General features: G+C 38.7%; 1 protein-coding gene across 3 annotated transcripts in view; it reads right to left on the bottom strand.

Annotated features, from left to right (window-relative positions):
- The window catches only part of FRS2 (fibroblast growth factor receptor substrate 2), a 40131-nt gene extending 17404 nt beyond the window's left edge, over positions 1-22727 (bottom strand). The window contains exons 1-2 of one of the 3 annotated variants that reach the window (XM_087967991.1): positions 22562-22710; positions 1897-2150 (exon numbers count right to left, since the gene is read on the bottom strand). The gene's annotated coding sequence lies outside the window, so the exon portion shown is untranslated. Of the gene's footprint in view, positions 1-1896; positions 2151-22561 lie in introns of all 3 variants that reach the window. The other 2 variants (XM_087967992.1, XM_026667743.2) reach the window with 2 other exon arrangements.
- Between the last annotated feature and the right edge of the window lie 1847 nt (positions 22728-24574).

The raw sequence follows: 24574 nt of genomic DNA, 5'->3' as shown, positions 1-24574 counted from the left end.
TTGCAATGGGTACTAAATGCAAGAAATCTTGGACAACAGCTTCCAATTCTGTATGAACTGTGAAGAGAAAGGTCATTCCTATGTATTGTTTACCCAGGCATTATCCTAGTCCCCTCTCACAATCTTCTAAATAGCAAAATAGTTTGAAGATGGATTCAGGGCTTTGGCATTCATGGCAAGGCATATTCAAAGTCTCTGAGGGCATGTGAGGACCAATAGGTTGCCCATGTGTGGTCTAAATCCTGCCTACCTTTTCCTGTAGAGAAGAGCAGAAAATGTTGCCTTTTTGCAAATTGAAATCATTGTTTCAGAAAATCAAGTAATGTGAAAGACAACATTAATAGTCAGTAATATTAACAGTACAAAGATAAGTGTCTACAGTTCAGAGGGTAGATAGATTATTTTTCCTGAAAACAGTTCTGAATGTTTCTACTTACCGAAAGAGGACAAATTATGAAATCCAGAATTGGAAAGGTATTTTATCTCTGCAGCTGCAAAGTAACGCTACAGTTAGATACTGAATATAGCAGTGTCTCACTACTGTGCCTCGAAACTAAAAATGTAGAATTGCTTATTATAAACTCTTTAGCTTCTAAAAATGAAGTAACTAAAATCCTCACACAAATTCAACAGAATTATAGGCTACTTCACACCACTAATATAGTGTTTAGTACTTGAATGTGTGTGATTACTGTAGAAGAGCTAATGGATGATTCACATCAAATTCTTTCCCTCAACTTACAGATCAAAAACTTGCATGCTCAGCTACATTCTTCTTTGAACAGCCACCGTTACCCTGGTAACCCTATGCTGCTGACACAGGCAGCTGGTCCATTTAAAGTCAGCCAAAACTGGCAATTGAAATGCTTGTTCAATCAGTTGAGAATAGATTCTCTAATTTTCAAGTACTGTTTGCCACTTGTTTTCAGATTTTTGTTCAAGATTCAATCTTTTTAATTTGAAAGTATTTCAACTTTGCTATACATACACTCTTCATTTCTACCAATTCAAATAATTTAAAAAAATTAGATATGTGTGTGTTTACAACTTGTGGTTTAGCTTAAGAACATAATGGAAACAAAAGAAGCATTTTAATTAGTACATATAATAGCATATATCAGAGGTTCCTGTGTATTCATTTTGTATCTGTAGTACAGAATATTGTAAACATTGTAATATAGTGTAATAACTGCACAATTTTTAAATATTAATGGAAACCTTTAAATGTCCTCAAATCACTCAAGTATAAATTTCCAAAATTCTTTACCTTCCAAGCACATTTTAGTTCTATGGTTCAAATTTTTTCCAATGCTCAAGGAACTGTATCTCTGGATCAATAATTGTTCTGTATCTCTTTTCAGTTAGGCAATTTTTATTCATCTTAATCTAGAATTGTTTGATTATTCTCACCAAACCTAATATAGATATATAACAGGATTATTTCTCTTTAGCCTAGGGTAGACCAATTGAAACAACCCAAGGCTAAAGCAATGAATCAGCAGATAATGCATAGAGGTTGCTTATAAAAAAGTGAATGCTTAGGTCTTTTATCACATTACTAAGATTAGCGAAATGTTAATTCTTGTAGCATGTTAGTTGATGACAAGTCTTGATATAAGCCACAATTATCTGATTATGTTGGTTCAATTATAGTCTGATAACCTCTATTAAGCTGACAAATTCTAATGCTCATTTACATCCCAGGACTCTTGAATGCATCAAAACAAGAGCTCAGAGACATGCTGCAAGAGCACCCTTATTTAAAACAGAAATGAAAATAAAGGTTCTCCTAGTCTTCTGTCCATCTTCTATCTATGAAATTAGAGATTTCTCTTCTACCTATCCTACACACATTTAAAAAATGCAAGGCCATTTACTTCCAGATGTAGAACCCACCTTTTTTATCAACAGTTCTCCAAGCAGCTATCCTATTATTTATTACTGTATATGCAAGGCTTATTGCTGAGATAATCAAAGATATAAAGTAAGAGACATTAAACTGATTAAGAAGTGATAGAAGTCCTCAGGAAGATTTTACTAAAATACTTTGCCATCTGGAAAATGTATTGCCATCTGAATGCCATCTGGAAAATCTGGACTCTGGAAAATGCTATCTGCCATCTGGAAAAAATTTAATGGACATTTGCCATCTGGAAAAGAAACAAAAGAAATGTACATAACTCGCCTATCAAAATTAGCATTGCCAAATTTTAATTTTTAACTATTTGCTTTATTTAATACATAATAGTTGCATACTAAAGTTCCCTTCCCATAACATATAAGGAATGCAAGTCAAAATAATCTGAACTCTATTGGGGCTGTTGTGTATACATATTGGATTAGAACACCTACCGCTAAGGTCCCTTCCAGCCCTATGTTTCTTTGAAAAATTCTGCATAGCAACAGGTTGTGTCCTGTGGGGAAGGACTCAATTTTTCATATGAAAATGGGTAACTTTGTTTCATGGTTTCATCATTCATTAGCTTTTAACTTCAGAAACATTGTTTCTAAAACAGAGAAAAGCTTCCTCTCCCGCTCAGAGGCTGGCTCAAAAAGGTCCATCCCAAAATGGATCCCAATAGACCTTTTTCAACCAGCCCTCAGGAATCAGAGGAAGCCCTGCCTATAGCAGTGGCTTTTGACTTTCCCACTGTCTTTCTGTAGAAGGAGTGGCAGAGTCAAGGCGAAGAATGAAAAAGGTTCTAGAATTCTGCTTAGAATCATTATATAATATATAATAATAAATATAAAAAGCCATAAACTAGCTAAGTCCAACCCCCTCCCCCGGGTTGATTGGCATTGACCCTTACGTAACCATAACTAGGGGCTGACTGATGATTCCTGTGTTTAGCCTTTTAGCAATAAATCAATTAAACTGAATCTTCATTTGTGGATCTGGTCTTTCAGGCCTTACACTTTCTGAAGAAACCAGCAAGGAAAATTGCAAATGGTGATTACATGATCGCAGAGGGCTTGGCAACCCATCATAAGTGCAAACAGGTTGTCAAGAGTCCAGATTGCAGTAATTATATGACCACAGAGGTGCTGCAATGGCCCAAGTTTAGCCAGGAGGTCATGAGTCCCTTCATTCAGTACCATTGTAATTTCGTAAGTTGAGGACTACTTGTACAGTGCTTAAACTCTGTTTTGCATTGCAAAACAAAAACAAGATTAAAGATATTTATTCTAAACAGTTAGAATAGAGGCTCTTGGTCTACCAACATATTGCCATCCTAACCTTTATATACATTTATTCTCAACTTAAATTTTGAGGTTCTACTTCCTACCTTTATTATTATATTTTTTAATCTTGTTAAAATTTGACGTGTGATGTGTTTGTGTGTGTTTATGTATGCGTGTGTATGAAATTTTAACAAGACAAAAGCAATACAAATATTAAAAAATAAATAATGTTGAATAAGTAAGAAAATAGAAAACTAAACTAAGAGAAAGATTATAAAGAAGTAGCTTCCAATCTTTTTGACAACAGTATACAAGTGCATTTATATTTTATTCTCTTTCTCTAAGATTGCATCATACATTTTTTCTTCCATAATTCTTGATAGGAGAAGGCTGACCTGGCATGTATTCCCAAAAGCTGTCTGGGAGAGGAGGGAAAGGTTCCCCTTTCTGAGATGTGTCCAGCTAGGTTCCAAATGTGGCATCAGCCAAGACCCCAGAGTAGGGGCAGTGGGATGGTAGTGGTCATCTGAGACTGTTGAGAGACATATCCTAAAAATCCTTCAGATTGTCAGGCATGAGACCTTATTTGTTAAATTGGGCTCTAAGAGGGATTCGTTGGGACTTTTGCTATTGTACTCACCTCAACCTTTCTGCCTCAGCTTCTTGACTCCATGTTTAGGTTGTGGTGGAATCCCTCAGGCTTATGATCTTGGGGAACTTTGTCTTTATTTTCCGGACTGGGGTCAGAGGTAGCTGTCAACTTTGAAACGACTTTGGCTGAAGCCATATTTACTTTTGCTTCATTTCTTAGTTGCCACTCTTTGGGGGCAGGGGGAAAGTTAGAAAGGACTGGAATGCAGTGCCTGAATACACTGGACAAAACATCCACCAGATGCAACATGTGAACCAAGGTCATGGCATCGAACATCTGCTGAGACCAAGGGGGAAGCTACTGCTGGACTGATTGGTTAACATGACCCAAGACACCTGAGGGTGGTGGGAACTTTATATTCTTTTTATTACTCTGAAACATGGGAATTACCCAGAGCTAGCTTCAACTTTCTAAGTACTGATGCAATATGTACTCATTAAAAGCCTGAATGGAACTTCTCTGATTCAATTGGGTTCATTGCTCGGAACCATGACAGTAGCTTGAGAATTAATGGTTAGTATTGTTCTAGGTCTGCTACATAGTTTGGCTAGAGCATTGATGCCTGCCTAGAATGGCTGCTGTGACTTTGGACTGGATCACACCTGAGCATTCTCTCTGCATCCTTGGATCTCAGAACTCTCCATAGTATACAGAGGAGCTAAGGGAGTTAAAGAGGGCAAGTAAAGATGATTGAACAAATTAGAACACAATTAAATCTACCTTATGATGGTATGGGGTGCTGAAATATAATTATTTCTCCACCCTTAGTGCATCCTCAAATAGCTATCCAGCGGCTCTGTAAATAGCTATCCAGTGGCTCTGTTTCAGGTGACCCAGAACCTTCTTGGAGGGAATAATTCTGGGGTTAATCTTCAGAGTCACTGTGAGAAATGTTTATTTATTTATTTATTTATTTGATTTGATTTGCCAATTGTTTACAAGATAATAAGTATAAGCGTATACATAGTTGTGAATACATGAAATGGGTACATATAAGAAAAATAAAAGAATAAGAGAAACAATAGGACAGGGACGGTAGGCACGTTGGAGGCTATAGGGCTGTGTTGAATCTTGAAGATAACAGTTATCCATCCAGGAGGAGTTCAATTCCATTCACCACTGAATCTTAGGCAGTGGACAGGCTGTAGCTTGTAGCTGTTATCTTGACCACTTCTTTATTAGATCTGTGCCCCTCCTAGATGGCAAAACTGCCTAAAAATGAATGCATGATTGGAATCAGATTACCTGAGGGAATGTCTTCTCTCAGTAGCTTCTACCCATCTAATCCAGTCAGGCAGGATAGGCATGCTCCAGGTCCCATCAGTCAAGGATTATTGGCTGATGAGGCACAGAAAACATTTATCTGCAATAATACCTTCCCTCTGGAAAATCCCCTCACCCAAGATTAGGATGGCCCCAACCTTGTTGGCCCAGGGGTGGGATATGACAGGGTTAACTACCAGTTCGGGATTTACGAGGTTCGGTGATTTATGATGTGCTTCCCTGCACGCTGCGAGCCGCATGCCTGTAAATCGGAGCCACGTGCCTGTAAATCGTCATCAGCACGCTGCATGCAGAGAAGCAGTCTTTGAAACAGCCCTCTTTTCCTGCTTTTTTAACTGCAGCTGTGCCTCGTTCGGCTGGTGAAGTTGAAAAATCAGGAAATAAAGATCAGGTAAGAGCCCGGGTGGGCGGGTGAGCAAAAACATCAGCAGACATAGAACCGGTTCTATGTCTGCTGCTCTTCAGAGCTACTGGTTCTACAGAGGTGGACAGAACTGGTAGAAACCCACCCCTGTGTTGGCCTTTTGGAAGGCATTGAAGATCTAATTACCGTATTTGCCCAGGTGAATGAAGTTCAGAATGTATGTTATGATTAGATCTACGGACTATGATATTTCTTGCCTGTTGTATGCATTTAATTGTTCTTTTTTTAAATGTGTTTTAATTGATTTTATGGTTGTTTGCCACCCAGAGTCACTTGTTTGAGATGTATGTATGTTTGGACAGGCGGCCATACAAATTGAATAAATAATCTGTTTTAATGAAGCTAAATTGCTTTTTAGTATTGCTTTTTAAATTTTACTATTGCCATACAGTTTTCCACTACCTCTTATATATAAAGCAATAAAAGCAAAACCTTTTGTCATAGTTGATTCCAATTTATATGCAAGACTGTTTATAAACAGGAATTATATAAAAATATTGAAACCAATTTCCACTATTACACTAATCGCACTCACATTAATCCCTAAATCCTTATTCAGTTGCTTGCTTTGTCAGTCAAATTAACTAGATAACTATTTTTCCTCTCCACCAGCAACTCTGCAGGGGTCTTTTTCAGCTTTCCTGTTTAAACCTTTGATTATCTCAGTCATGTGAAAAGCTAACTCTGTATTAGACAAACAAGGAACAACTTGATTTGAACAAATGCTATCTGTACAGTATAACTATCTGTACTAAATATAACCTAAGTAGTTAAAAAACCTAAGATTTTGTTTTCCAAGTCAAACAAATGAAAGGGGACGGGGGTACTCCTAGTAAGTCTCTGTTGCATAAAAGGTGAAAGATTCCTGGAGTTGAGCTTGCCTCCTTTTTACTACATGAAGAGCTCCAAATAGTCATTTCCCATTTCGTTCTGTTTGACTCTAACCTACCCCTCCTTGGTTTTCCTGATATTCTTCATGCATTTAATTTGCTAAGTTCCTCATATGAAAATTTGTGACTTAGATTGATTTTTGTTGTTTGACTATTTTTCCTTTTCCATTTTGTATTTATTTATTTATTGCTTTTTAATTAATAACAAAAGAGCAATAAAAACAATAGCGATAGTGATATATTGTCAAAAAAGAAGACATTGTAATTGTTTATTATGACATATCATATTATGGGTTTTTGTTGTATTTTTTCACTGCTTTTCTTAGAGCCCTATAGCTGCAGTCTTTTTCTTTCTGACAACGTATGCATCATTGTCACTATAGCATAATTTTTTCTTTGTCCACTGAATGAGAAAATATATGAATAAAAAAGGAATAATTTTTCATAGATCATCCAACTTGTACCAAAGCACCACAATTTGTATGTCTACAAGTATGTGTGTGTCTATATGCACACAGTCCTTTATAATCTTTATTCATTATGATCACTAGCATACGAAATTGTATAGCATACGAAATTGTACGGAATTTGCATTCTGAACACTGACACAGTAGGAAAACCAAGAGATGGAAGAGACTGGCTTATAGATTTATGCATTTATTTGGTTAAACTATGGAGCTTTTGTTTTATCAGTTGTTATCCATGAGTTATATGCAGTTTCAATCTCTATAATTTGCTGAGACCGTATCTCATGTCTGTACTGGCTATACAATGATGGAAGATATAGTGTGTGGATGAATTGCAGAGGCTAGCTTGGTGGAATATATACGGTAGAAGAAGAAAACTAATCTATATGCTATTAAAACTCTCTTGTCTAGAAACTTTTAACTGAAGAAAATGATGCATTACAGGGCAAAACCTTGTCAACTAAGGTACCTCAAATGAGCTAACTTACAGAATGCTGGGACCCCTCTCTCCTGAGAGAATGAAATTTAGGCTGCTTCAGCACTACTAGATTGGTGTTACTGCCAGGGTTCATGTGGTCCTCATTTTCAACACTCCCTGATACTTCCTGGCCACTCGCACAATCCCTTTCTCCTTTCCCCACCACCAGCAACCACTTACCAGCCTGCTGGGAGGTGGAGAGAGGGAGGTTTCCAATACTCATTCAGCTTCCCACAAGGAAATTTTTATTTATTTATTTGTTTATTTATTTGTCAAGCAAGTAGTAGATAACAGGTATCAGTATAAGCATGGTTATGAATACATGAAATGGATACGAATAAAAAAAAAAGAAACAATAGGACAAGGATGGTAGGCACGTTAGTGCACTTATACATGCCCCCTACAGACATCTTAGGAAAGGGGTGAGGTCAATACAACTGCCTACATTCTCCTTTTTAATCAGTTTCATTTATTTTTTATTTTTATTTATTTTGATTTGTTAATCGCTTACAAGATAATAGGTATAAGTATATACATAGCTATGAATACATGAAATGGGTACATATAAGAAAATAAAAGAAACAATAGGACAGGGACGGTAGGCACATTGGTGCGCTTATGCACACCCACTACAGACTTCTTAGGAAAGGGGTTAGGTCAATAGTAGACAGTCTAAGGTTAAAGTTTTTGGGGTTTGGGGAAGAAACCACAGAGTCAGGTAGAGTATTCCAGACATTGACCACTCTGTTGCTAAAGTCGTATTTCCTGCAATCAAGTTTGGTGCGCTTTACCTTGAGTTTGTATCTATTGTATGCTCTTGTATTGTTGTGGTTGAAGTTGAAATATTCATTGATAGGTAGGACATTGCAGTAGATAATTTTATGTACTATACTTAGATCGGACTGAAGGCGGCGTAGTTCTAGGTTGTCTAGATCTAAAATTTCAAGTCTAGTGGCATTCTACTACAAGTAGAGGAATGAAATGTTTCTGGACTTTCTCAACTGTATTAATATCCGATATGTAATGAGGATTCCAGACTGATGAGCTGTATTCAAGTATTGGTCTAGCAAATGTTTTGTATGCTCTAGTTAGTAGTATGATATTACCGGAGAAAAAACTACGCAGGATTAGGTTAACAACTCTTGATGCCTTTTTGGCTATGTAGTTACAGTGGGCTCTAGCAGTTAGATCATTAGAGATGAGTACTCCAAGGTCCCTGACATAGTTGGGGTCATCAACAAGGTCTTGATTATTCAGTTTGTATTTTATTTTCTGATTTTTTTTTGCTGATATGTAAGACAGAGCATTTGTTTGTTGAGATTTGAAGTTGCCATTTGTTTGACCATTCTGACACACAGTTGAGGTCATTTTGAAGGGTAGCAGTATTGTCAGTGGTGTTGAATAGCTTTACATCATCAGCGAAAAGAACTAAGTTGCTCTTAGTATGATCACAGAGGTCATTTATGTAAATTCAATGGGAAAGCTAATAGAAATTTGAAAGTTGCTGTTGTTCCCACTGATTTTTTTGCCTTCCCTTGATCATTCTGTTTCTGTATTTAGGTAAGGAAATATTTCAGAAATTATGACCCACTGGGCTTGCCAATGGCTATAATTAATTCACAATTAATAAATAGACCTGCTAGTGTAAAATGAAAAACTAAGAGAAATACATGTCACACATCCAACAGAATAATGCGACATGTGAAATAATTTTGGCTTGTTCATGCAGTTTCTGCCTTTTGCCACACAAATCCTTTATTAGATATGGTTTCCTTTTCCTGTGAGCTATGAAACTATGTTTAGCAGCTTCATTATAACTTAGAATGTTAGAATTATAACTTAGAATGTTAGAATGTCAGCTACCAGCTAGCGGTATCTGAACATACTTTTAAGTGGATCATAATCTTCCTAACAGACAGGAAGCAGCAGGTGCAGCTAGGCAGAATCACATCTGATACCTGTACAATCAGCACAGCCCCCCACCAAGCTGTGTGCTCTCCACTTCTCTTCTTCCTATATATCAATGACTGCATCTCAAATGATCCATCCGTTAAACTACTGAAGTTTGCAGATGATACAACACTGATTGGTCTCATTTGAGATAATGACGAATCCGCATACAGACAGGAGATTGTACAACTTGCTACATGGTGTGATCGGAAGAATCTGGAACTGAACACACTCAAAACCGTAGAAATGCTGGTAGACTTTAAGAGAAACCCTCCCATACTATTACCTCTTACAATACTAGACAACACAGTATCAATAGTAGAGACCTTCAAATTTCTAGCTTCTATCATATCTTAAAGACCTAAAATGGACACCTAATATCAAAAATGTAATTTAAAAAGCACAATAAAGCATGTTTTCTGCGCCAACTCAAAAAGCTCAAACAGCCCAAGGAGCTGTTGATACAATTCTACAGAGGAATTATTAAGTCTGTCATCTGTACCTCTATAACTGTCTGGTTTGGTTCTGCAACCCAAAAAGACAGACACAGTCTTCAACGGATAATTAGGACCGCAGAAAAAATAATTGCTACCAACCTGCCATCCAACCTGTATAATGCACAAGTCAAAAAGAGGGCTGGGAAAATATTTATGGACCCCTCACATCCTGGAAATAAACTGTTTCAACTCCTACCCTCAAAATGATGCTATAGAGCACTGCACACCAGAACAACCAGACACAAGAATATTTTTTTCCCAAATGCCACCACTCCGCCAAACAAATAATTTCCTCAACACTGTCAAACTATTTACTAAGTCTGCATTACTATTACTATTAATCTTCTTATCCTTCCTTTCATCCATCTCCTCCCACTTATGACTGTATGAATGTTAAGTTTGTTGCTTGTATTCTTATGATTTTTTAATTATTATTTTATTGACTGTTTACTAGTATGATTTGACAGGCCCTAGCTTATTATGTTTCCTAGTATGATTTATATGATTTATATGTTTCTTATATATATGTTTCCTGGTATGATTTATAGTACCCTATGACTACTTCTAAGTGTTATACCTATGATTCTTGACGTATGTATCTTGAGACCATATACACCAAAACAAATTCCTTGAGTGTCCAATCACACTTGGCCAATAAAGAATTCTATTCTATTCTAGAATTTTGAAACAACTTCAGATTCATAGAAATTATCTACAATTTCTCAAGGATAATAAAGGTTCAACCAACCAAACAGCTAAATCTTTTTATGGTCTAGGCTAGGGTAAATTCATTGGATTCTCCAGTTATACAAAACATCCCAGTAAGTCTCCATAATACCGATTAAACCATGAATGTTATGAGCCAAAGTTCTGATTCTTCACTGATTTATGATTCTGAAAAATCCACTCAGCTTGTCCTGCACTGCTAACCTTATCTTCCTAATTTGGATAAAACAGGAAGCTATGATTAATTGATGGGTTTTTGGTTAATTGGACTTATCACAAAGAGGGATTGCATATGTAGGCAAAAGTCTACATATTCAGGCAAGAATCTTCCATATATGCTGAATCAGCTCAATGGTACCTTTAATGCATCAGTCTATAATACTAAGTGAAGAAATTTATCTTGGTGTCTGTTTCAAATTCTTTATGCAGTGTGTCCTCTCCCCAATCATTGTTCTAGTGTTTTTTGTTTTTATGCATACAATTCTTCAGTTTTTACTTAATGATTTTATCTGTATAGTTTTCTCATATTGCTGACAGGAATGAAAAATTGTTCCATCTTAACTCTTTCCTTTACATTTTATTGAACATTCCACTTTTCTGTCGTATGTTTTTCTTTCCTTTTTTATTTATTCCACAGTGATTTTTATGCTAACAATTAGGAGTTTGAAGAATTGTTTGTAATGTTGAAGATTTGGGACAAGAAAAAGACATCATTTTTTTTAAAGAAACCTCTATTAACTAAAAATGCCCATCTTACATTTATTTAAAATACACACTTAATATTTCTTACTATTCATTCAATTTAAAGTCTAATATTTGCCTGTGTAGAAAAGAATTAAAATAATATAACTCAAAGTCAATTTATTTTCTAGTACGCACTCATCACTTGATCCAGATAGACTGGGCTAGTAACAATAAAAGTTTCAGTCTAACAGGAAAGATACATGTACATGAATGATGGGAGATGAAAGAACAGATTTAGTACTGCAAAATAATTATAGAGAGGTAAACCTTAACAATGCAGTGCAATGTCTGTTTACTTTCAAGTAATCCTTCTGAGTCCAGGAAGTTCATTCACTTGAAAGTATGTTTAGAATTGACTTCTAGGGTTCTTAATTGACCATGCATACATGGCAGCTATGATTTCAAGTTAATATTTTTCCTGTTTTTGTTAAAATCTCCTTTTTGGTGGGGGAACATGAGATTTTAAAAATGTTTATAAGATCTCACAAAAAATGACTGTTATGCAATATTTTCTTTTTAATAAAATGGCTGTTGTTATGAAAATAGTGAGTTTCAAGTCTATTTAATAAAGAGTAGTCTGCGAGTGATGCTCTTTTTTTCTCTTGATGATCACTGATTGCTTTTTCTACAAAGAAAAAGTAGTGTAATATTGAGATTATCCGGTAAGAATTAGTATAAAAAGATCTTTTAACCCAAAATACTAAAAACTACTCATCCCAGAGAGAATTTAAACCTCCAGAAGTCATGTGAAAAATTCTCTTAGAACTTGAAGTTCTAATGGTATTACATATCAGGAAAAATCATTGGTTCTTAGCAGTTCTTAAAAGTAGATAAATACATTAGATAAACAACAACACATGATATACGTCATCATTTATTTTATAAAAAGAAAACCAAATGGAGAAGCTATGTGTGAATAACTAAGTACACCCTTATTGCTTCCATGGGCATGAAGAGGCTAAATAGCAACCAAGTGCTGCTAATCAAGTGCCCTTAATCAATTGACCATTAGCAAGTGCGACTACCTCTATAAACGTTAAAGTTTTAGGAGTTTCCTGATCTCCAGCATTAAGTGTGTGTTAACACAATGCCGAATAGGAAAGACATCAGCAATGATTTTAGAGAAGCAATTGTTGCTGCCCATCAGTCTGGGAAGGGTTATAAATCCATTTCAAACAATCCATTGTTCTACAGCAAGGGTGTCAAACTCACATCCTCATGGTGGTGTCATGTGACATGGGACTTTTTTCTCCTTTGCTAAACCAGGAGTGGGCGTGGCCAGCGCATGACGCTTCTGGCCCATAGGCTGGGAGTTTGACAGCCGTTCTACAGTAAGGAACACCATTCACAAGTGGAAAACATTCAAGACAGTTGCCAATCTTCCCAGGAGTAGAGGTCCCAGCAAATTCACCCCAAGATCAGACTGCAACGCCAAGAGCAACTGTTACAGGATTAATGGCATTGTATTAGAATCTTGCAACATTCCTGGAAAGTAAATTTGTTATTACCGGAGTTGCCTCCAGTAATATCAGCTCGATTTCTGCCTATTACATAAAAGGCCAAGAGAGGTATGAATGGCATAGAAGTTTTAAAGATGATAGTAGGGTCATTCCATGTCTGGGGGCGTCCCTCCTCAACCATCACGGATTTCAATGAAATTTTGTGTGAAGATGCACACGTTTGCTGATGCAATACTTGCGAAGATATAGTCGTTTGTTTGACCCCATACTGCAGCCTTCTACAGTATGACTCTGAGGTTTCAGCAACGTTGAGACGTAATATCTCTAGCAATATTTTGTTGAGAGAAACAAAACTTGGCCATCTTGTACAACTTTTTGTGCTCTATTACACAAATAGAAACATTCTCATGAGCGATTTCCATCTAGATAATTTGAAGCAAAGTTGGCTGAAAATATTGTGGCTCTAAAAAAGGTTAAAGTTTGGCTTTTTATATCTCTGGAAGGAAAGGTATGATAAGTGTGAAACTTTAGACATAATAATTTAGCAACACAAGGTTTTCAAATATAAAATTTTATTCTCCTACTGCTTTCCAATAGTTTACAAATTGAGTGTAAAGTTGACATTTTTTGTAAAAATGCCATTGGTGACATATGTGAATGTTCACACAAAATTTCATCGAAATCCATGATGGTCAAGTGGAGCACTTTTCTGAAATTAGGCCACTTGACATGAATGACCCAGTAGGGATTAATAACAGAATTGGACGGGATAGTTGTGGCCCGCCGGCGGCTGGCGGAGCTGGCAGCAGAGTCTGACAGTAGCAAGGAGGTTGGGGAGGAACCTGGGCCAGTCCTGGAGGCTGAGGAGGGCTCGGACAAAAACTCTGCATCAGAGGCAGGGATGGGGCCAGGGCAGGCTGGCAGTCATCAGCTGCCTTCAGACAGCAGTGAGGCGGGAGAGTTTCTGGAACTGGTTCCCACATGCGGAGGGCTACTAGAAGACAAGAATAATTGAGAAAGCAGGGTCAACTCAGGAGTAAGGCCACACCTCGGAGATGACTGGCCCCTCTCATAGGACATAAAAGAGGAGCGAACGGACATGAGCTTTTGCAGGAAGCAATTAGTTTGTCTGGTCGATTCAAGCTTTGAAAAGATCTGTTTGATTCTGTGTCAAGTTTGGCCTTACCCTGCGTTTGGCCATTAGTTCTCTGGCAGCATTCCAAGTGCGATAAGGTGGGTATTTATAAACATTCCCCTGAAAGACTGTTTGTGAAGCCTTGCAGGCTGTGAATGAATGTAATTCACAGCCATTGAAATAAAAGAGGTTTTGCTGGAACTAATATTGCGTTTTATGCTTTCTAAGGAAGCCTAGGTCAGAACAGGGACCTTGGAAGTCTTCTAGTCCCTGCTCAGGTAGGAATCCCTATACCATTTCAGACAAATGATTGTCCAATCTCTTCTTAACAACTTCCAGTGTAGGAGCACCCACAACTTCTGAAGGAAAGTGGTTCCGCCAATTAATTGTTCTGTCAGAAAAGTTTGTGACAGCCCCTTAGATATTGGAACACTGCTATCATGTCACACCTAGTCTTTCTTTTCATTAAACTAGATTCCAAATCTATGACCACATTATTTAGTTCACTCTTAGACATTACAAAACATTAATTTAAAAACTGGTATTTACCAAATTGACATATTTTGCATACATTACAGCTTGTAATGCACAGTTACTTTGCCTCTTATCTACTGAGGTCTACTTTACTCCATTTTATTCTCCAAACATTCTTAGATATGATGGGGATATGATTGTTCCTGAGTCACTTTGTAGTGCTCATGGCTAAGCAGAAATTCAATGTGTACCAATCTAGAGAAAATGCAACATCCTATACCATTTCTTATGCTATAAATGGAGTGATCATAATGAATAGGGATTAGGAAAGGCTTTTTCAGGAACAAAGCTTCCCCAACTTTTATTAAAAATCAATCACTTTTGAGTATGATATAAAAAGTATAACAAATTATATCATTATATTATCATGATGTAATGATAAATTGCCATCAGAATAAATCAACAAACTACTGCTAAAATAAAATAGTGTCAAAAAATACCTGCAGTGGCTTGTTTTTGTTTTTAATTAGAAGTTCATTAGAGGGACTCTGTCCACAGACGCACAAAAAAAAAATCACTGTGTTTACATGAGTAATTCATGAAAAGGCATCCATAATGCCAATTTAACATTTTAGTACTATGTTAAAACGCAAATGCATTGCATTACAATATCCCTCAGGACAGTTACCAGGGTGGCAAAAGCTCTTTACATGAATTAACAGAATACCTTATTCAGGATAAAGGTTTAATTGCAAGTTTGATTCTGAGAACACTGCCAAACAAGTGAGATAATCATAAAAGGAAGCTGTATATAAGCAGTGACATTCCGCTTATGTCTAAGCAACTCCCATTGTAGGTTAAATAACAAATATTAAATAGTTATATACAGGTAGTCCTCAAGATATGACAGGTCACTTAACGGCTGTCCAAGATTAGAACAGCTCCTTCAAAAGCTACATACAAATCTATTTCAAAGTTAAAGCAGCTGTAGCACCCCCACGGTCCTTCCCCCTCCTGACTGACCACAGGGATGCTGCAGTGCTTCCTCTATCGCTATCCAGCTTTGAGGAGACTGCTTGAGCCTGTTCTCCATGTCTCCTGTGGTAGAAGCAGTTGCCATTTTCAGTGCTCGGACAATTCCTTGCAGAAATGGTGGCTGATTTTGGAGTTTTCTGCCCTGATCAGCTAGTCATTGGAAGACTGCAAGCCTCTCCTGGCTCTTGCTAGTCTTTAAGAAGCCAGACACTTGGGGAAGGGTGGGGCTGGTGTCCCAGTGGTACGATGTGTGATCTTGAAGCTCCAAGATCGCCGTCAATATCTTTGCCACTAGACGGTCCTTTTGGACCTAAACCATCCCGTAGAGATGATGATAGAGAAGGGCACATCCTGTTGATCCCAGGGACACTGCAAAGTCCCTGGTTGATCCAGGAGAAGCCCTTTTTTTCCGGCAGCAGAGAGGCAGCCATTGAAGCTGCTGAAGCTGGGACAGCTCCGAACGGAAGAAGGAAGTGGAAAGAGAAAGTGTGTCGGTTTTTAAATATTTCTATTTGAGAGAACACCTTGAGAGGGAAAAAGAAAAAGTTTAAATTGAAGACAGAAGAGAGGAAGCGGCGAGATTAAGCCTGAAATCAAAATTTGTGTCTTTTTTATTTTTTTATTGTTGGACTTTTTACAAATGCCTTTTAACTTTAAAAACTGGAATGGTCTTTTTCTCTGGATTTTATATTTAATTATTTTTTTTGTGTGAAAGATCCTTTCCTTTGTTTTGAGCGCCTAACAGTATAGTTTTCAATGAATTGTTACTTTTTAAAATACTTCTAACCTTTGTTTTTCTTTTTTCTTTGGATACAAGGGGGGGGAGTGAAAGTAAAGGATAATAAGTAACATTGCCATCTAGAGGCTTGGAAACATTGTAACCAATCGACACACTGTATGTAACTGGAAGATGGTTTTATGTTTTTTTTGTCTATGTTTGTTTAAAAATAAAATGGTGGTATCAGGGAGAGCAAGGGGTAGAAGTCATTATGCAAAGCTGTCTCACTTAAAGTTGTCACCACTTGCAACTGTAATAGAAAGGCTCCATTACGGTCATAGGTTCAATATAATTATTGTGTCTGAGTTTGACTAGACAACAGAGAATGAGGCATATTGTTTCTCTAGGAGCATTACGGCCACATTTACACAACGTACTGAGTGGGACTGCATTCTGTTACATCAACATATTTTATTTAAAAAGGATGTTTTATTAATGATCTTTTATCCAGCCAGCTATTCTGAAAATGCTGCCAGTACCCATGTATACAGGAGACTATTAACTGATGACAAGAGGGACATCATTTCAGTACATACCGGTACTTTACAGCTCAGCACACTCAGATGTCTCACTCCAACATTTCCTTTTCTTAAAGCTAGAAACAATCACACTACTGCCTGTCCCAGTTTTTCCTATACGCTGGAATTCAAATGCAATTATGCTTTATATGAGATAAAAGGGAATACACAATATACCGACCATATACTGTAGCTCCTTAAAGCAGTGGTTGCCAACCAGTGGGCCACGGCCACTGGTGGTCCATGAGAAAATTTTGGTGGGCTGCAGAGAAATATCCTCCCCCCCAAAGCAATTAATTCAGGTTGTATGGGAACACAAAGCTGCGCCGCCCACATGGCCTGCCCACCCTCTGGCCCCCTTTCAGACAAGCGCAAACCTGCAAAAAGCAGCACAGCCCTCGCCGGCCAGAATGAGATAATGGTGCTGTTGCAAGAGGGGGCTGGCGGCACAAGCGGGCTGAAGTGGCGATGAAGATGGCTGCAAAGTGCAGGGGCGCCGCACAACTTGCATTTGCGCAGCACTCCTGCACCTTCCAGCTCACCTCTCCTTGCCTGGGCTCTTCCTCGATGGGGCTGTAGGGACAGGATGGGACAGGAAAAGTACCGGCTGGTGGCGGTGGGAAGGGGTAAGTCTGCGCTCACCATCCAGTGCAGAGGTCCGGAATGGGGCAGTGTAGATGGTGTCAGTTTTCTCATCCCTCTCGGCGCTCTGCTGTGCTGCCCCCCTTCCCCAGCCATCGCTGCCTGGGGAAGGCATAGGAAAAGTGAGCAGAAACACAGCTCTCGCTGGGGCAAAAGAGCTGAGATCAAGGAAGGCACAGACAAGAGAAGACGGAAGCTGCCGCCTTTGAAAAGGGCCACTTTCTGTTGCCTGTGCCTTCCCTGATCTCCGCTCTTTCGCCCCAGCAAGAGCTATGTTTCTGCTCGGTTTCTTTTCCTGTGCTTTCCCCAGGCAGCGATGGCTGGGACCGTGGGGGGTCAGCAGAGACGTCAGGGCTGTTCTTCCCCCTCAGCAAGCCAGGCCTGGAGGAACACAAAGAATTGTGGGCGAGCGCTGGAGAAATGCATGTTGGAAACGCCAATACACATTTCCAGCGTGTTCTCCTCTGTCCCGAAGTAGGATTGAGTGGGGGGGAAGGAGCAGGGGGAAGGGTAGGAGGGAAGGAGAAGCCCGGCTGGCTTTCCTTTGGCATGGGGAGGGGGAGAACAAATGCCCAGACCAAAAGAGCGCAGAGGAAGATGGGCTCCTAATAACCAGCCTGTTTGTGCAGGTGAGAGCTCAAGCTTTTCTGGCCTTGACACCCTCCCTTCGGCCTCCACATAGGGAGGGACCCTTCTCTGCTTGGAAGTGGTGGGAGAAGCTGGAGCTTAGCCTCGGAGAGTCCTCTTCTTGTGTGGAGGCCGAAGGGAGGGGTGTTGCCTGCTTATTAGGAGTCCGTCTTCCTCAGCGCTTCCAGCCCGGCCCTCCTTCCCTCCCCCAATTCCAGGCAGCCACACCTGGCAAAGGAGGGAGAGGTTTCCTCTGACTTGGGGGAGATATGAAATGACAGGAGACCAGATTGGGGGGCTCTGCTTTTCTTCCGTTTGAGGGGGAGCCGGTTCCTCCCCGTCCAGATCTTCCCAGCCTCCAGGCACCATGTGGCTTCTTTTGAATCCCAGCAGTATTAAATCCTCTCTCTTTCCTCCCAAAGGATGAGAGATTAGCCTGTTGTAGCGAAGTTTCGGGAGAATCTCATCTGCCATCATCAGGCTTCTGTATTGAGTTCGTCTGTGTGTCAGACTTTCACAGCCATTTCTGTTTTAAATTTGGGGCTAGCCTATTGCTGTGCCAGAATAGTTTTTTCTTCATCCTGATTGGTTGGGAGTCTTGGTCTGTGTTTATTGGTCTTGGAGCAAATTTATATATATACATTTTAATATTAAATTTATATTTAATATAAAAATAAAAATTTTATATTAAATATCATTGTTTTCTAAAAATTCATATTAGTGGTCCTCGGGATTTAAAAGTATGGTGGTCCCTGAGGTCCAAAAGGTTTCTGACCCCTGCCTTAAAGCATTCTCAGCCCTCTTTTTAGCCTGAAGATTCAAAATCCATTCAGAAAAATAAAGTCTTTTTCAAAAACAACCAAAGTCAGGAACTAGAACATCCAAACACTGATAACAACAGCCTTTACTTCTTGGGGTTCAAGGTAGAAGCATAGGAATGGAGTTCAAACTCCCCAAGAAAAAGGAAGGAAAGTAACACTCAACCTCGCATAGCTGACAGACAAAATAATACTACAGGCAAAAAATGGCTCCTTCCCATTGTCAGGATTCTGGCAGTTACTCCAATTAAATCATGAGCCTCGAGCCACACTCCCACAACTGGAAAGGATTTATTAGAAGTTAACATGCCGGCATTAGCCTGGGCATTTTTTGTTTTATGAGTTGACACCCATATTGAGACATCTGCCCAGTTGTTATTGGGCTTTACAGCAAATTGGACACATCATGAGGCATTAGTCCTCCTACACCCCCAGCATAGGAAAATAGGACATTTTCTCATTGTTCATCTATATTTCAACATTTTATTTTTATAACTTAAATTACATATGCCATAAACCCCTGGCAGAATTTATTTAAGTACAGTTGTATACAATAAAGTTGCAAAAGACAAAAAAAAAACCTCAGAAATAATTCTGAGCACTGTTGGAAATGATCTGGGATGTAGACAGAGTCTGAAGTACTAGGAAAGTATTGTTCCAGTTTCTTAAAAATTCCGCAAACCATTAAATTGGAGCATAAGGATTTCTGTTGTTATAACAACCTCCCTCGAGTGCAATCCAGTCTGCCACATCAAGTTCAGGGCAAGGATTTTCCAATTCATATAGGATGGAGATCCAAATAAACTACATAAATTCTGTGCAAATCAGATTAATGTGTATGTGTGCAGACATACCAACTTTCAAATATTGAAAGTTAGTATACCGTTTTTAATTTTAAAAATGCATGTTATTATAAATATTAGTACATTAAATACTTTTATTTCAAATGTAAATGAAATAAAAGTATTTAATGTACTAATATTTATAATAACATGCATTTTTAAAATTAAAAACGGTATACTAACTTTCAATATTTCTTATATAATTTCAGTGGAATTAAATTGTAATTATTAAAAAATATAGAATAAAATATTTAACAATAGCATGAACTAAGCAAATTAAAGATTATAGAAGCATTTAAAAATACTTCTGCTTATTAGGTTCAAGAAAACTAATAAAAGATTTCTGCAGTCTTTCTTAAAGATATGGTGCAAAAAGTTATCATTTTTTATTCTGCAAAAAAACACTTTACTTAAAACTTATTTTAATGTAGACAGTATTTTAAAAAATGTTCAAAACTCAACTTATAAACATCTTAGATATTTTAACTCTATATGACCACTGAATACTGTAAATCTTATCCAAGAATATATGAAATAAGATTATAGACTTAAGGAAAAAGTAGCAGAAAAGTTAGGGTATTCTATTCCTATGGCAGGAGTTCTCAGACTTTGAGATACTGTGACCCACTAAAATAATAAATGATTGTGTGACTTCATGAATAAAAGTAATAATTAAAGAGGGGGTTCACTATGCAAAGTAGAATCAAAGCATGGAATGAGTGTTGACAGCATTCCCACTTAATCTGCATAAGCCTGATCATCTTGGAAAAAAACCAGTGACCTTCCCAATTTGTTTACAATCCCCATCCCCAAATTGTAACTCACTGTTTAAAAATGTCTGCCTGTGTGAACCAAATTATGTACTATGATTACAAGAAGTGTTAGATTAAAAAGTGAAACAAAATTAGCCAACTACATTTAACTTAGTATGTTGAATGTACTAATCATAAGAACATCTCTATTTACATTAAACTGCCACTTGTCTTATAGCTGCATACCTGAAGGAAATCAGATCAAATCTTTTCCACTAACCAAAAAAATCTAATCAAAATTGGAAATAAAGGCACGCTGAAGGCCTGTTTTTTTGTTTGACTATTATCAGATAAAATTCTGCTATTCTTTTCCCCCTCAACTCCCATTCTTTTTAATTTGTAAATCTTACTCTTTTTTATTTAATCAATGTGAAGCATTTTGTCTTAGCCTGAAAAGTAACATATTTATGCAGGAAGAAATGGGAAACCAAAGACTGTAAAAAAGCAAAGCTGACAAATGTGGCTGAATGAAGAGACAGCAAGTAGACCTGCTCTTTGCAATTGCCCATAAGTGCTCCATTGAGCTGTTCCTCCCAATGAAATTGCAAAACAGTGGTCTCTAACAGGTTTATAGTTCTGGGAGAGGAGGGAATAACCACCTTGCTCAATCTAAGTTGGCACCTTTGAAAAGAAATATGCAGAAAATAAAATGTAATTTATTTAGACCATATTGACTGAAAAAGAATCCTTTGGGGTTTTTAATGTATCAGGAAATATTCTGAAAACCTAGTTGAATATTTTACCAGATCTATACACATTTAGACTTTATTTGGTAGCTTGTGATTAATTTGACACCTTAATACTTAGCTTGCAGGCTCACAAGAGAAGACTGTAATACTGAGTTATTGTGAAAAATATGTAAGGGACCTAGGAGACCTAGAGGCATGCTTAAAATTTCACACTGTACAAATAAAATTGCTTATATTAAAAGCTGTACCTATTTAAATAATTTTTAAAAGCGTCCCTTGACAGTGTTTGATGTAAAAAAAATTGCTAGGCTCAGAATGCCTATGGATTTCCCCAGAAAATTGTTGTCCCATTTTGCCAGTGGTAGCAAATATTCTCTTAAACAAGAAACTGTACAATCTGTATTCTGCAATCTGTATTCTGTTCCACCATTTCTAGTTACAAGGTTCTATGGGTTTGATATAAAAGGTCTGCCATCTTTTTTCCCCAAGGCAGTCATCAAACTGAAAGTTATTTTGATTGTTTTAAAATCTGGATAGGCATGCTCTTCAAACCTTGAAAACAGAATAACTCAAGAACAAGCACACAGACAAGGAGCCAACTCCAAATTCTATTTATCAGCCCCAGTTAAAGCCCGGTTTCCCAGAACCGCACTTTGTTTCTTATTAATAAGGGTGGGAAAAGCACTGTTTCCTCCTATGCCAAAATGTGATATGTCTGGGTTGGGTTAAGCAAGTGTTGCAAAACCGGCCATCAAACTGCTCCTCGGGGATCCCTCCCGCTTCCACAGAAGGCTCAACACCAACACTTCTGAGGCGGCGGCCCTGGAACGACTCGCTTGGTGAGAGCAGAGCGACCGTCGAAGCCGAACTGCTATCGCCCGAAGGTCTTTGAATATCATTCCCATTGAGATCTGGAGATGAAGGGCGGCATAATGTCAAACGCATCTGGACGGCACCAACTCGGGAGAAGCTAATGCAAACCAAGTCAGCGCATCTCCAACCACGACGGAGCGGAACTTCAGAGACATCAGTTCTCGCCGACACCCGTCAAGACGTTCGTAGAAATAACACAAGGGCGCAATATCAACGCTCCCGCCTGCCGTCCACTCCCCTTCGAGCCTTGTCAGGCCACCAGTACCAACAGCCCCCCACTCGCCTCGGACCGCAGCCTTCGCCAGGGCTCCCCTACTTCGGGGGCAGGCAGGAAAGGGGCGCCTCCTTCCCTTCGCCCCGAGCCTTCCTCCCACCGGACAGAAGGAGGGAACAACGGCTCCTGCAACCAACTGTTCCCCCCCCCCTTCCTCGTTCAAAGTCAAGCCGAAAAAGCAACCTTAGACACCCCCCAAAAAAATCTAAACCAGTGAAAGCACCCGGAGGTGGCGGGGAACCGAGAAAGAAGCAGCAAAAACGGCCACCGAGAGAGATTCCGCCCTCACCTTCTTTCATGAGGTCGACTGGCTTACAGGTGGCTGAGAGACAACCGACCGGGGTCCACCCCTGCCTGGATTAGCCGGAATTCCAGTTCCAAGAATAGCAGCCAGGCCTCGCTCTGGGCCGGACCCTGCCCAAGACAACTTCCGAGGCCAAGCAGGCAACTCCTTCCGGGCCAAAAAAGGGGGAGAGTGGGAGTGGTCGGCCGGTCTCCCTAATGGCGGGTTCTTCGTCTTGCCGGCGGGAGTGAGGAAGGCTTGGAACTCACGGCGCGAAAAGCGGGGTGGAGGAGGGAAATTGAACATCCCTTTGGTGGTCCGGGGTTTTGTAATCCAGGAATGATAGCCCGGCGAGAGTATTGGCTTTTTCATTTAATCCCAAAAGAATTTGTTTCCAAATGAGGCATTTTGTCTGTAATCCCATCAAGACTTTTTCCTGGGAGTGAATAACATCTTATCCCTCTTATCCCGCTAAGTGGAAGTTTTAAAAGTGTTGTTCAATGAAACATATTATTCTTGGTTGTTTCAATTACCTACCACATGCCATTCTCTCTTGTTGTCAGTCCTAAAGCAAATGACTAGTAAAGAACCTTGTTTAGCACTGTGTTTGGCTTGTTCATGAGGTTTACCAAATTATTGATGGAAGTCAGACATGTTTTTTTTATTATTTAATAAACTTCATTTATATATATAAAGTGTTCCCACATATTTAATATCTGGAATAGTTAAATAGTACTGGGTTAAACACTACTGTATGTCATTTCTTTAAGAGATTTCTATGTCTGCCATCACAGAGCATAACTGAATGGTTCACAACAGTCAAACTACAAAACCATAAAACTAAAAAGAGCTAGTTTAGTGTAGTGAAAGATGGAGTTCCAGGCCTCCTTTAGGCTGGAAAGACACAAGGTAAGTGGATCAGTAACTTTTGCTCAGCCCAATCCATCTCACAAGGTTGTTGTTTCGGAGAAAATAGGAGGCAGGGCATGAAATATATTCACTTCCTATAAAAAGGAAGGATAAAAATATAGTAATAACTGACTCAAATGACAGCAAAAAAGAAAAAAAAAGCCCAACCTAAAAACCCAGTGCCTCAATAACTATTCAGTTTCTCACCACTCTACCACGGTGCCTGGGTAAAGAGCCAACTTAAGTCTTGATAGTCTTCCAGAAGGCTAAAAGGGTTGGGGCCTGCCAGATGACTGGGGAGTGGGTGTTCTACAAGGTAGAGGCAACCACAGAAAAGGCAGTTCTATGCAATAGCAAATATGTTGCTCATGTTTTAGAAAAAAAACTTTCTGGTTTTGTTTGTTTTTAATCACTTGAATTAAAAAGAAATTGTGAACATGGCCAGAGTCAAGTTAGCTTATTGGAATCTTTTAACAAAATATAGTTAGAATCAGAAGGTAAATCCAGTAATAATCACTTCTCCATGAGTAGATTTTGCAGTGCATCCTTAAAATTTCTCACGTAACTGTATCTAAGATTGGGGCCTGCATTAGCTTCTCTTTCTTCCAAGCCATCTCAATTTTGACCTGTCATGACCTTATTATTCCAGTCTTTGCACTCTTACAGAAAGAACTCTTATTGTGTTGTGTTTTTGTCATGGAAATTAGACTGCATAGACTACATATTTTCACCTGTGACCCCTATTGTTTTAGCAAGTAGCCAACTCTATGTAGTTCTAAAGAGCAGTCAAGCAGCATAACTTGTTTTTACTCAGTGGAATATATCTGTAAAATAAACTGCTTCTTATTCTTTCCCATCCGTTCTTTGGTTAGCTGGAGTAAGATTCATTCCTCTCCTAGATAATTTCCCACAATCCCTGTGAGGTCATCTGAAAGTGGCACTTTTGCACATGAAAAACAGGGACCGTATTAAAGGAGTATAATAGCATTCTGCCTCCATTTGAGACCTCACACATTTCTGAGCTTTAACTACCTTCCTCTGGCAGAATGGACAATGGTAAAAATAAAGAGTTGTGGTACCTTAAAGACTAGCCAATTTGATTATCACATA

The sequence above is a fragment of the Notechis scutatus genome, chromosome 6, assembly GCF_049901735.1.
Source record: "Notechis scutatus isolate UNSWTSFEM ecotype Mainland chromosome 6, rNotScu1.2, whole genome shotgun sequence".
Lineage (NCBI taxonomy): Eukaryota > Metazoa > Chordata > Lepidosauria > Squamata > Elapidae > Notechis > Notechis scutatus.
The sequence above is the reverse complement of the archived record's forward strand: the minus strand, read 5'-3'. Positions and strand labels throughout refer to the sequence as shown.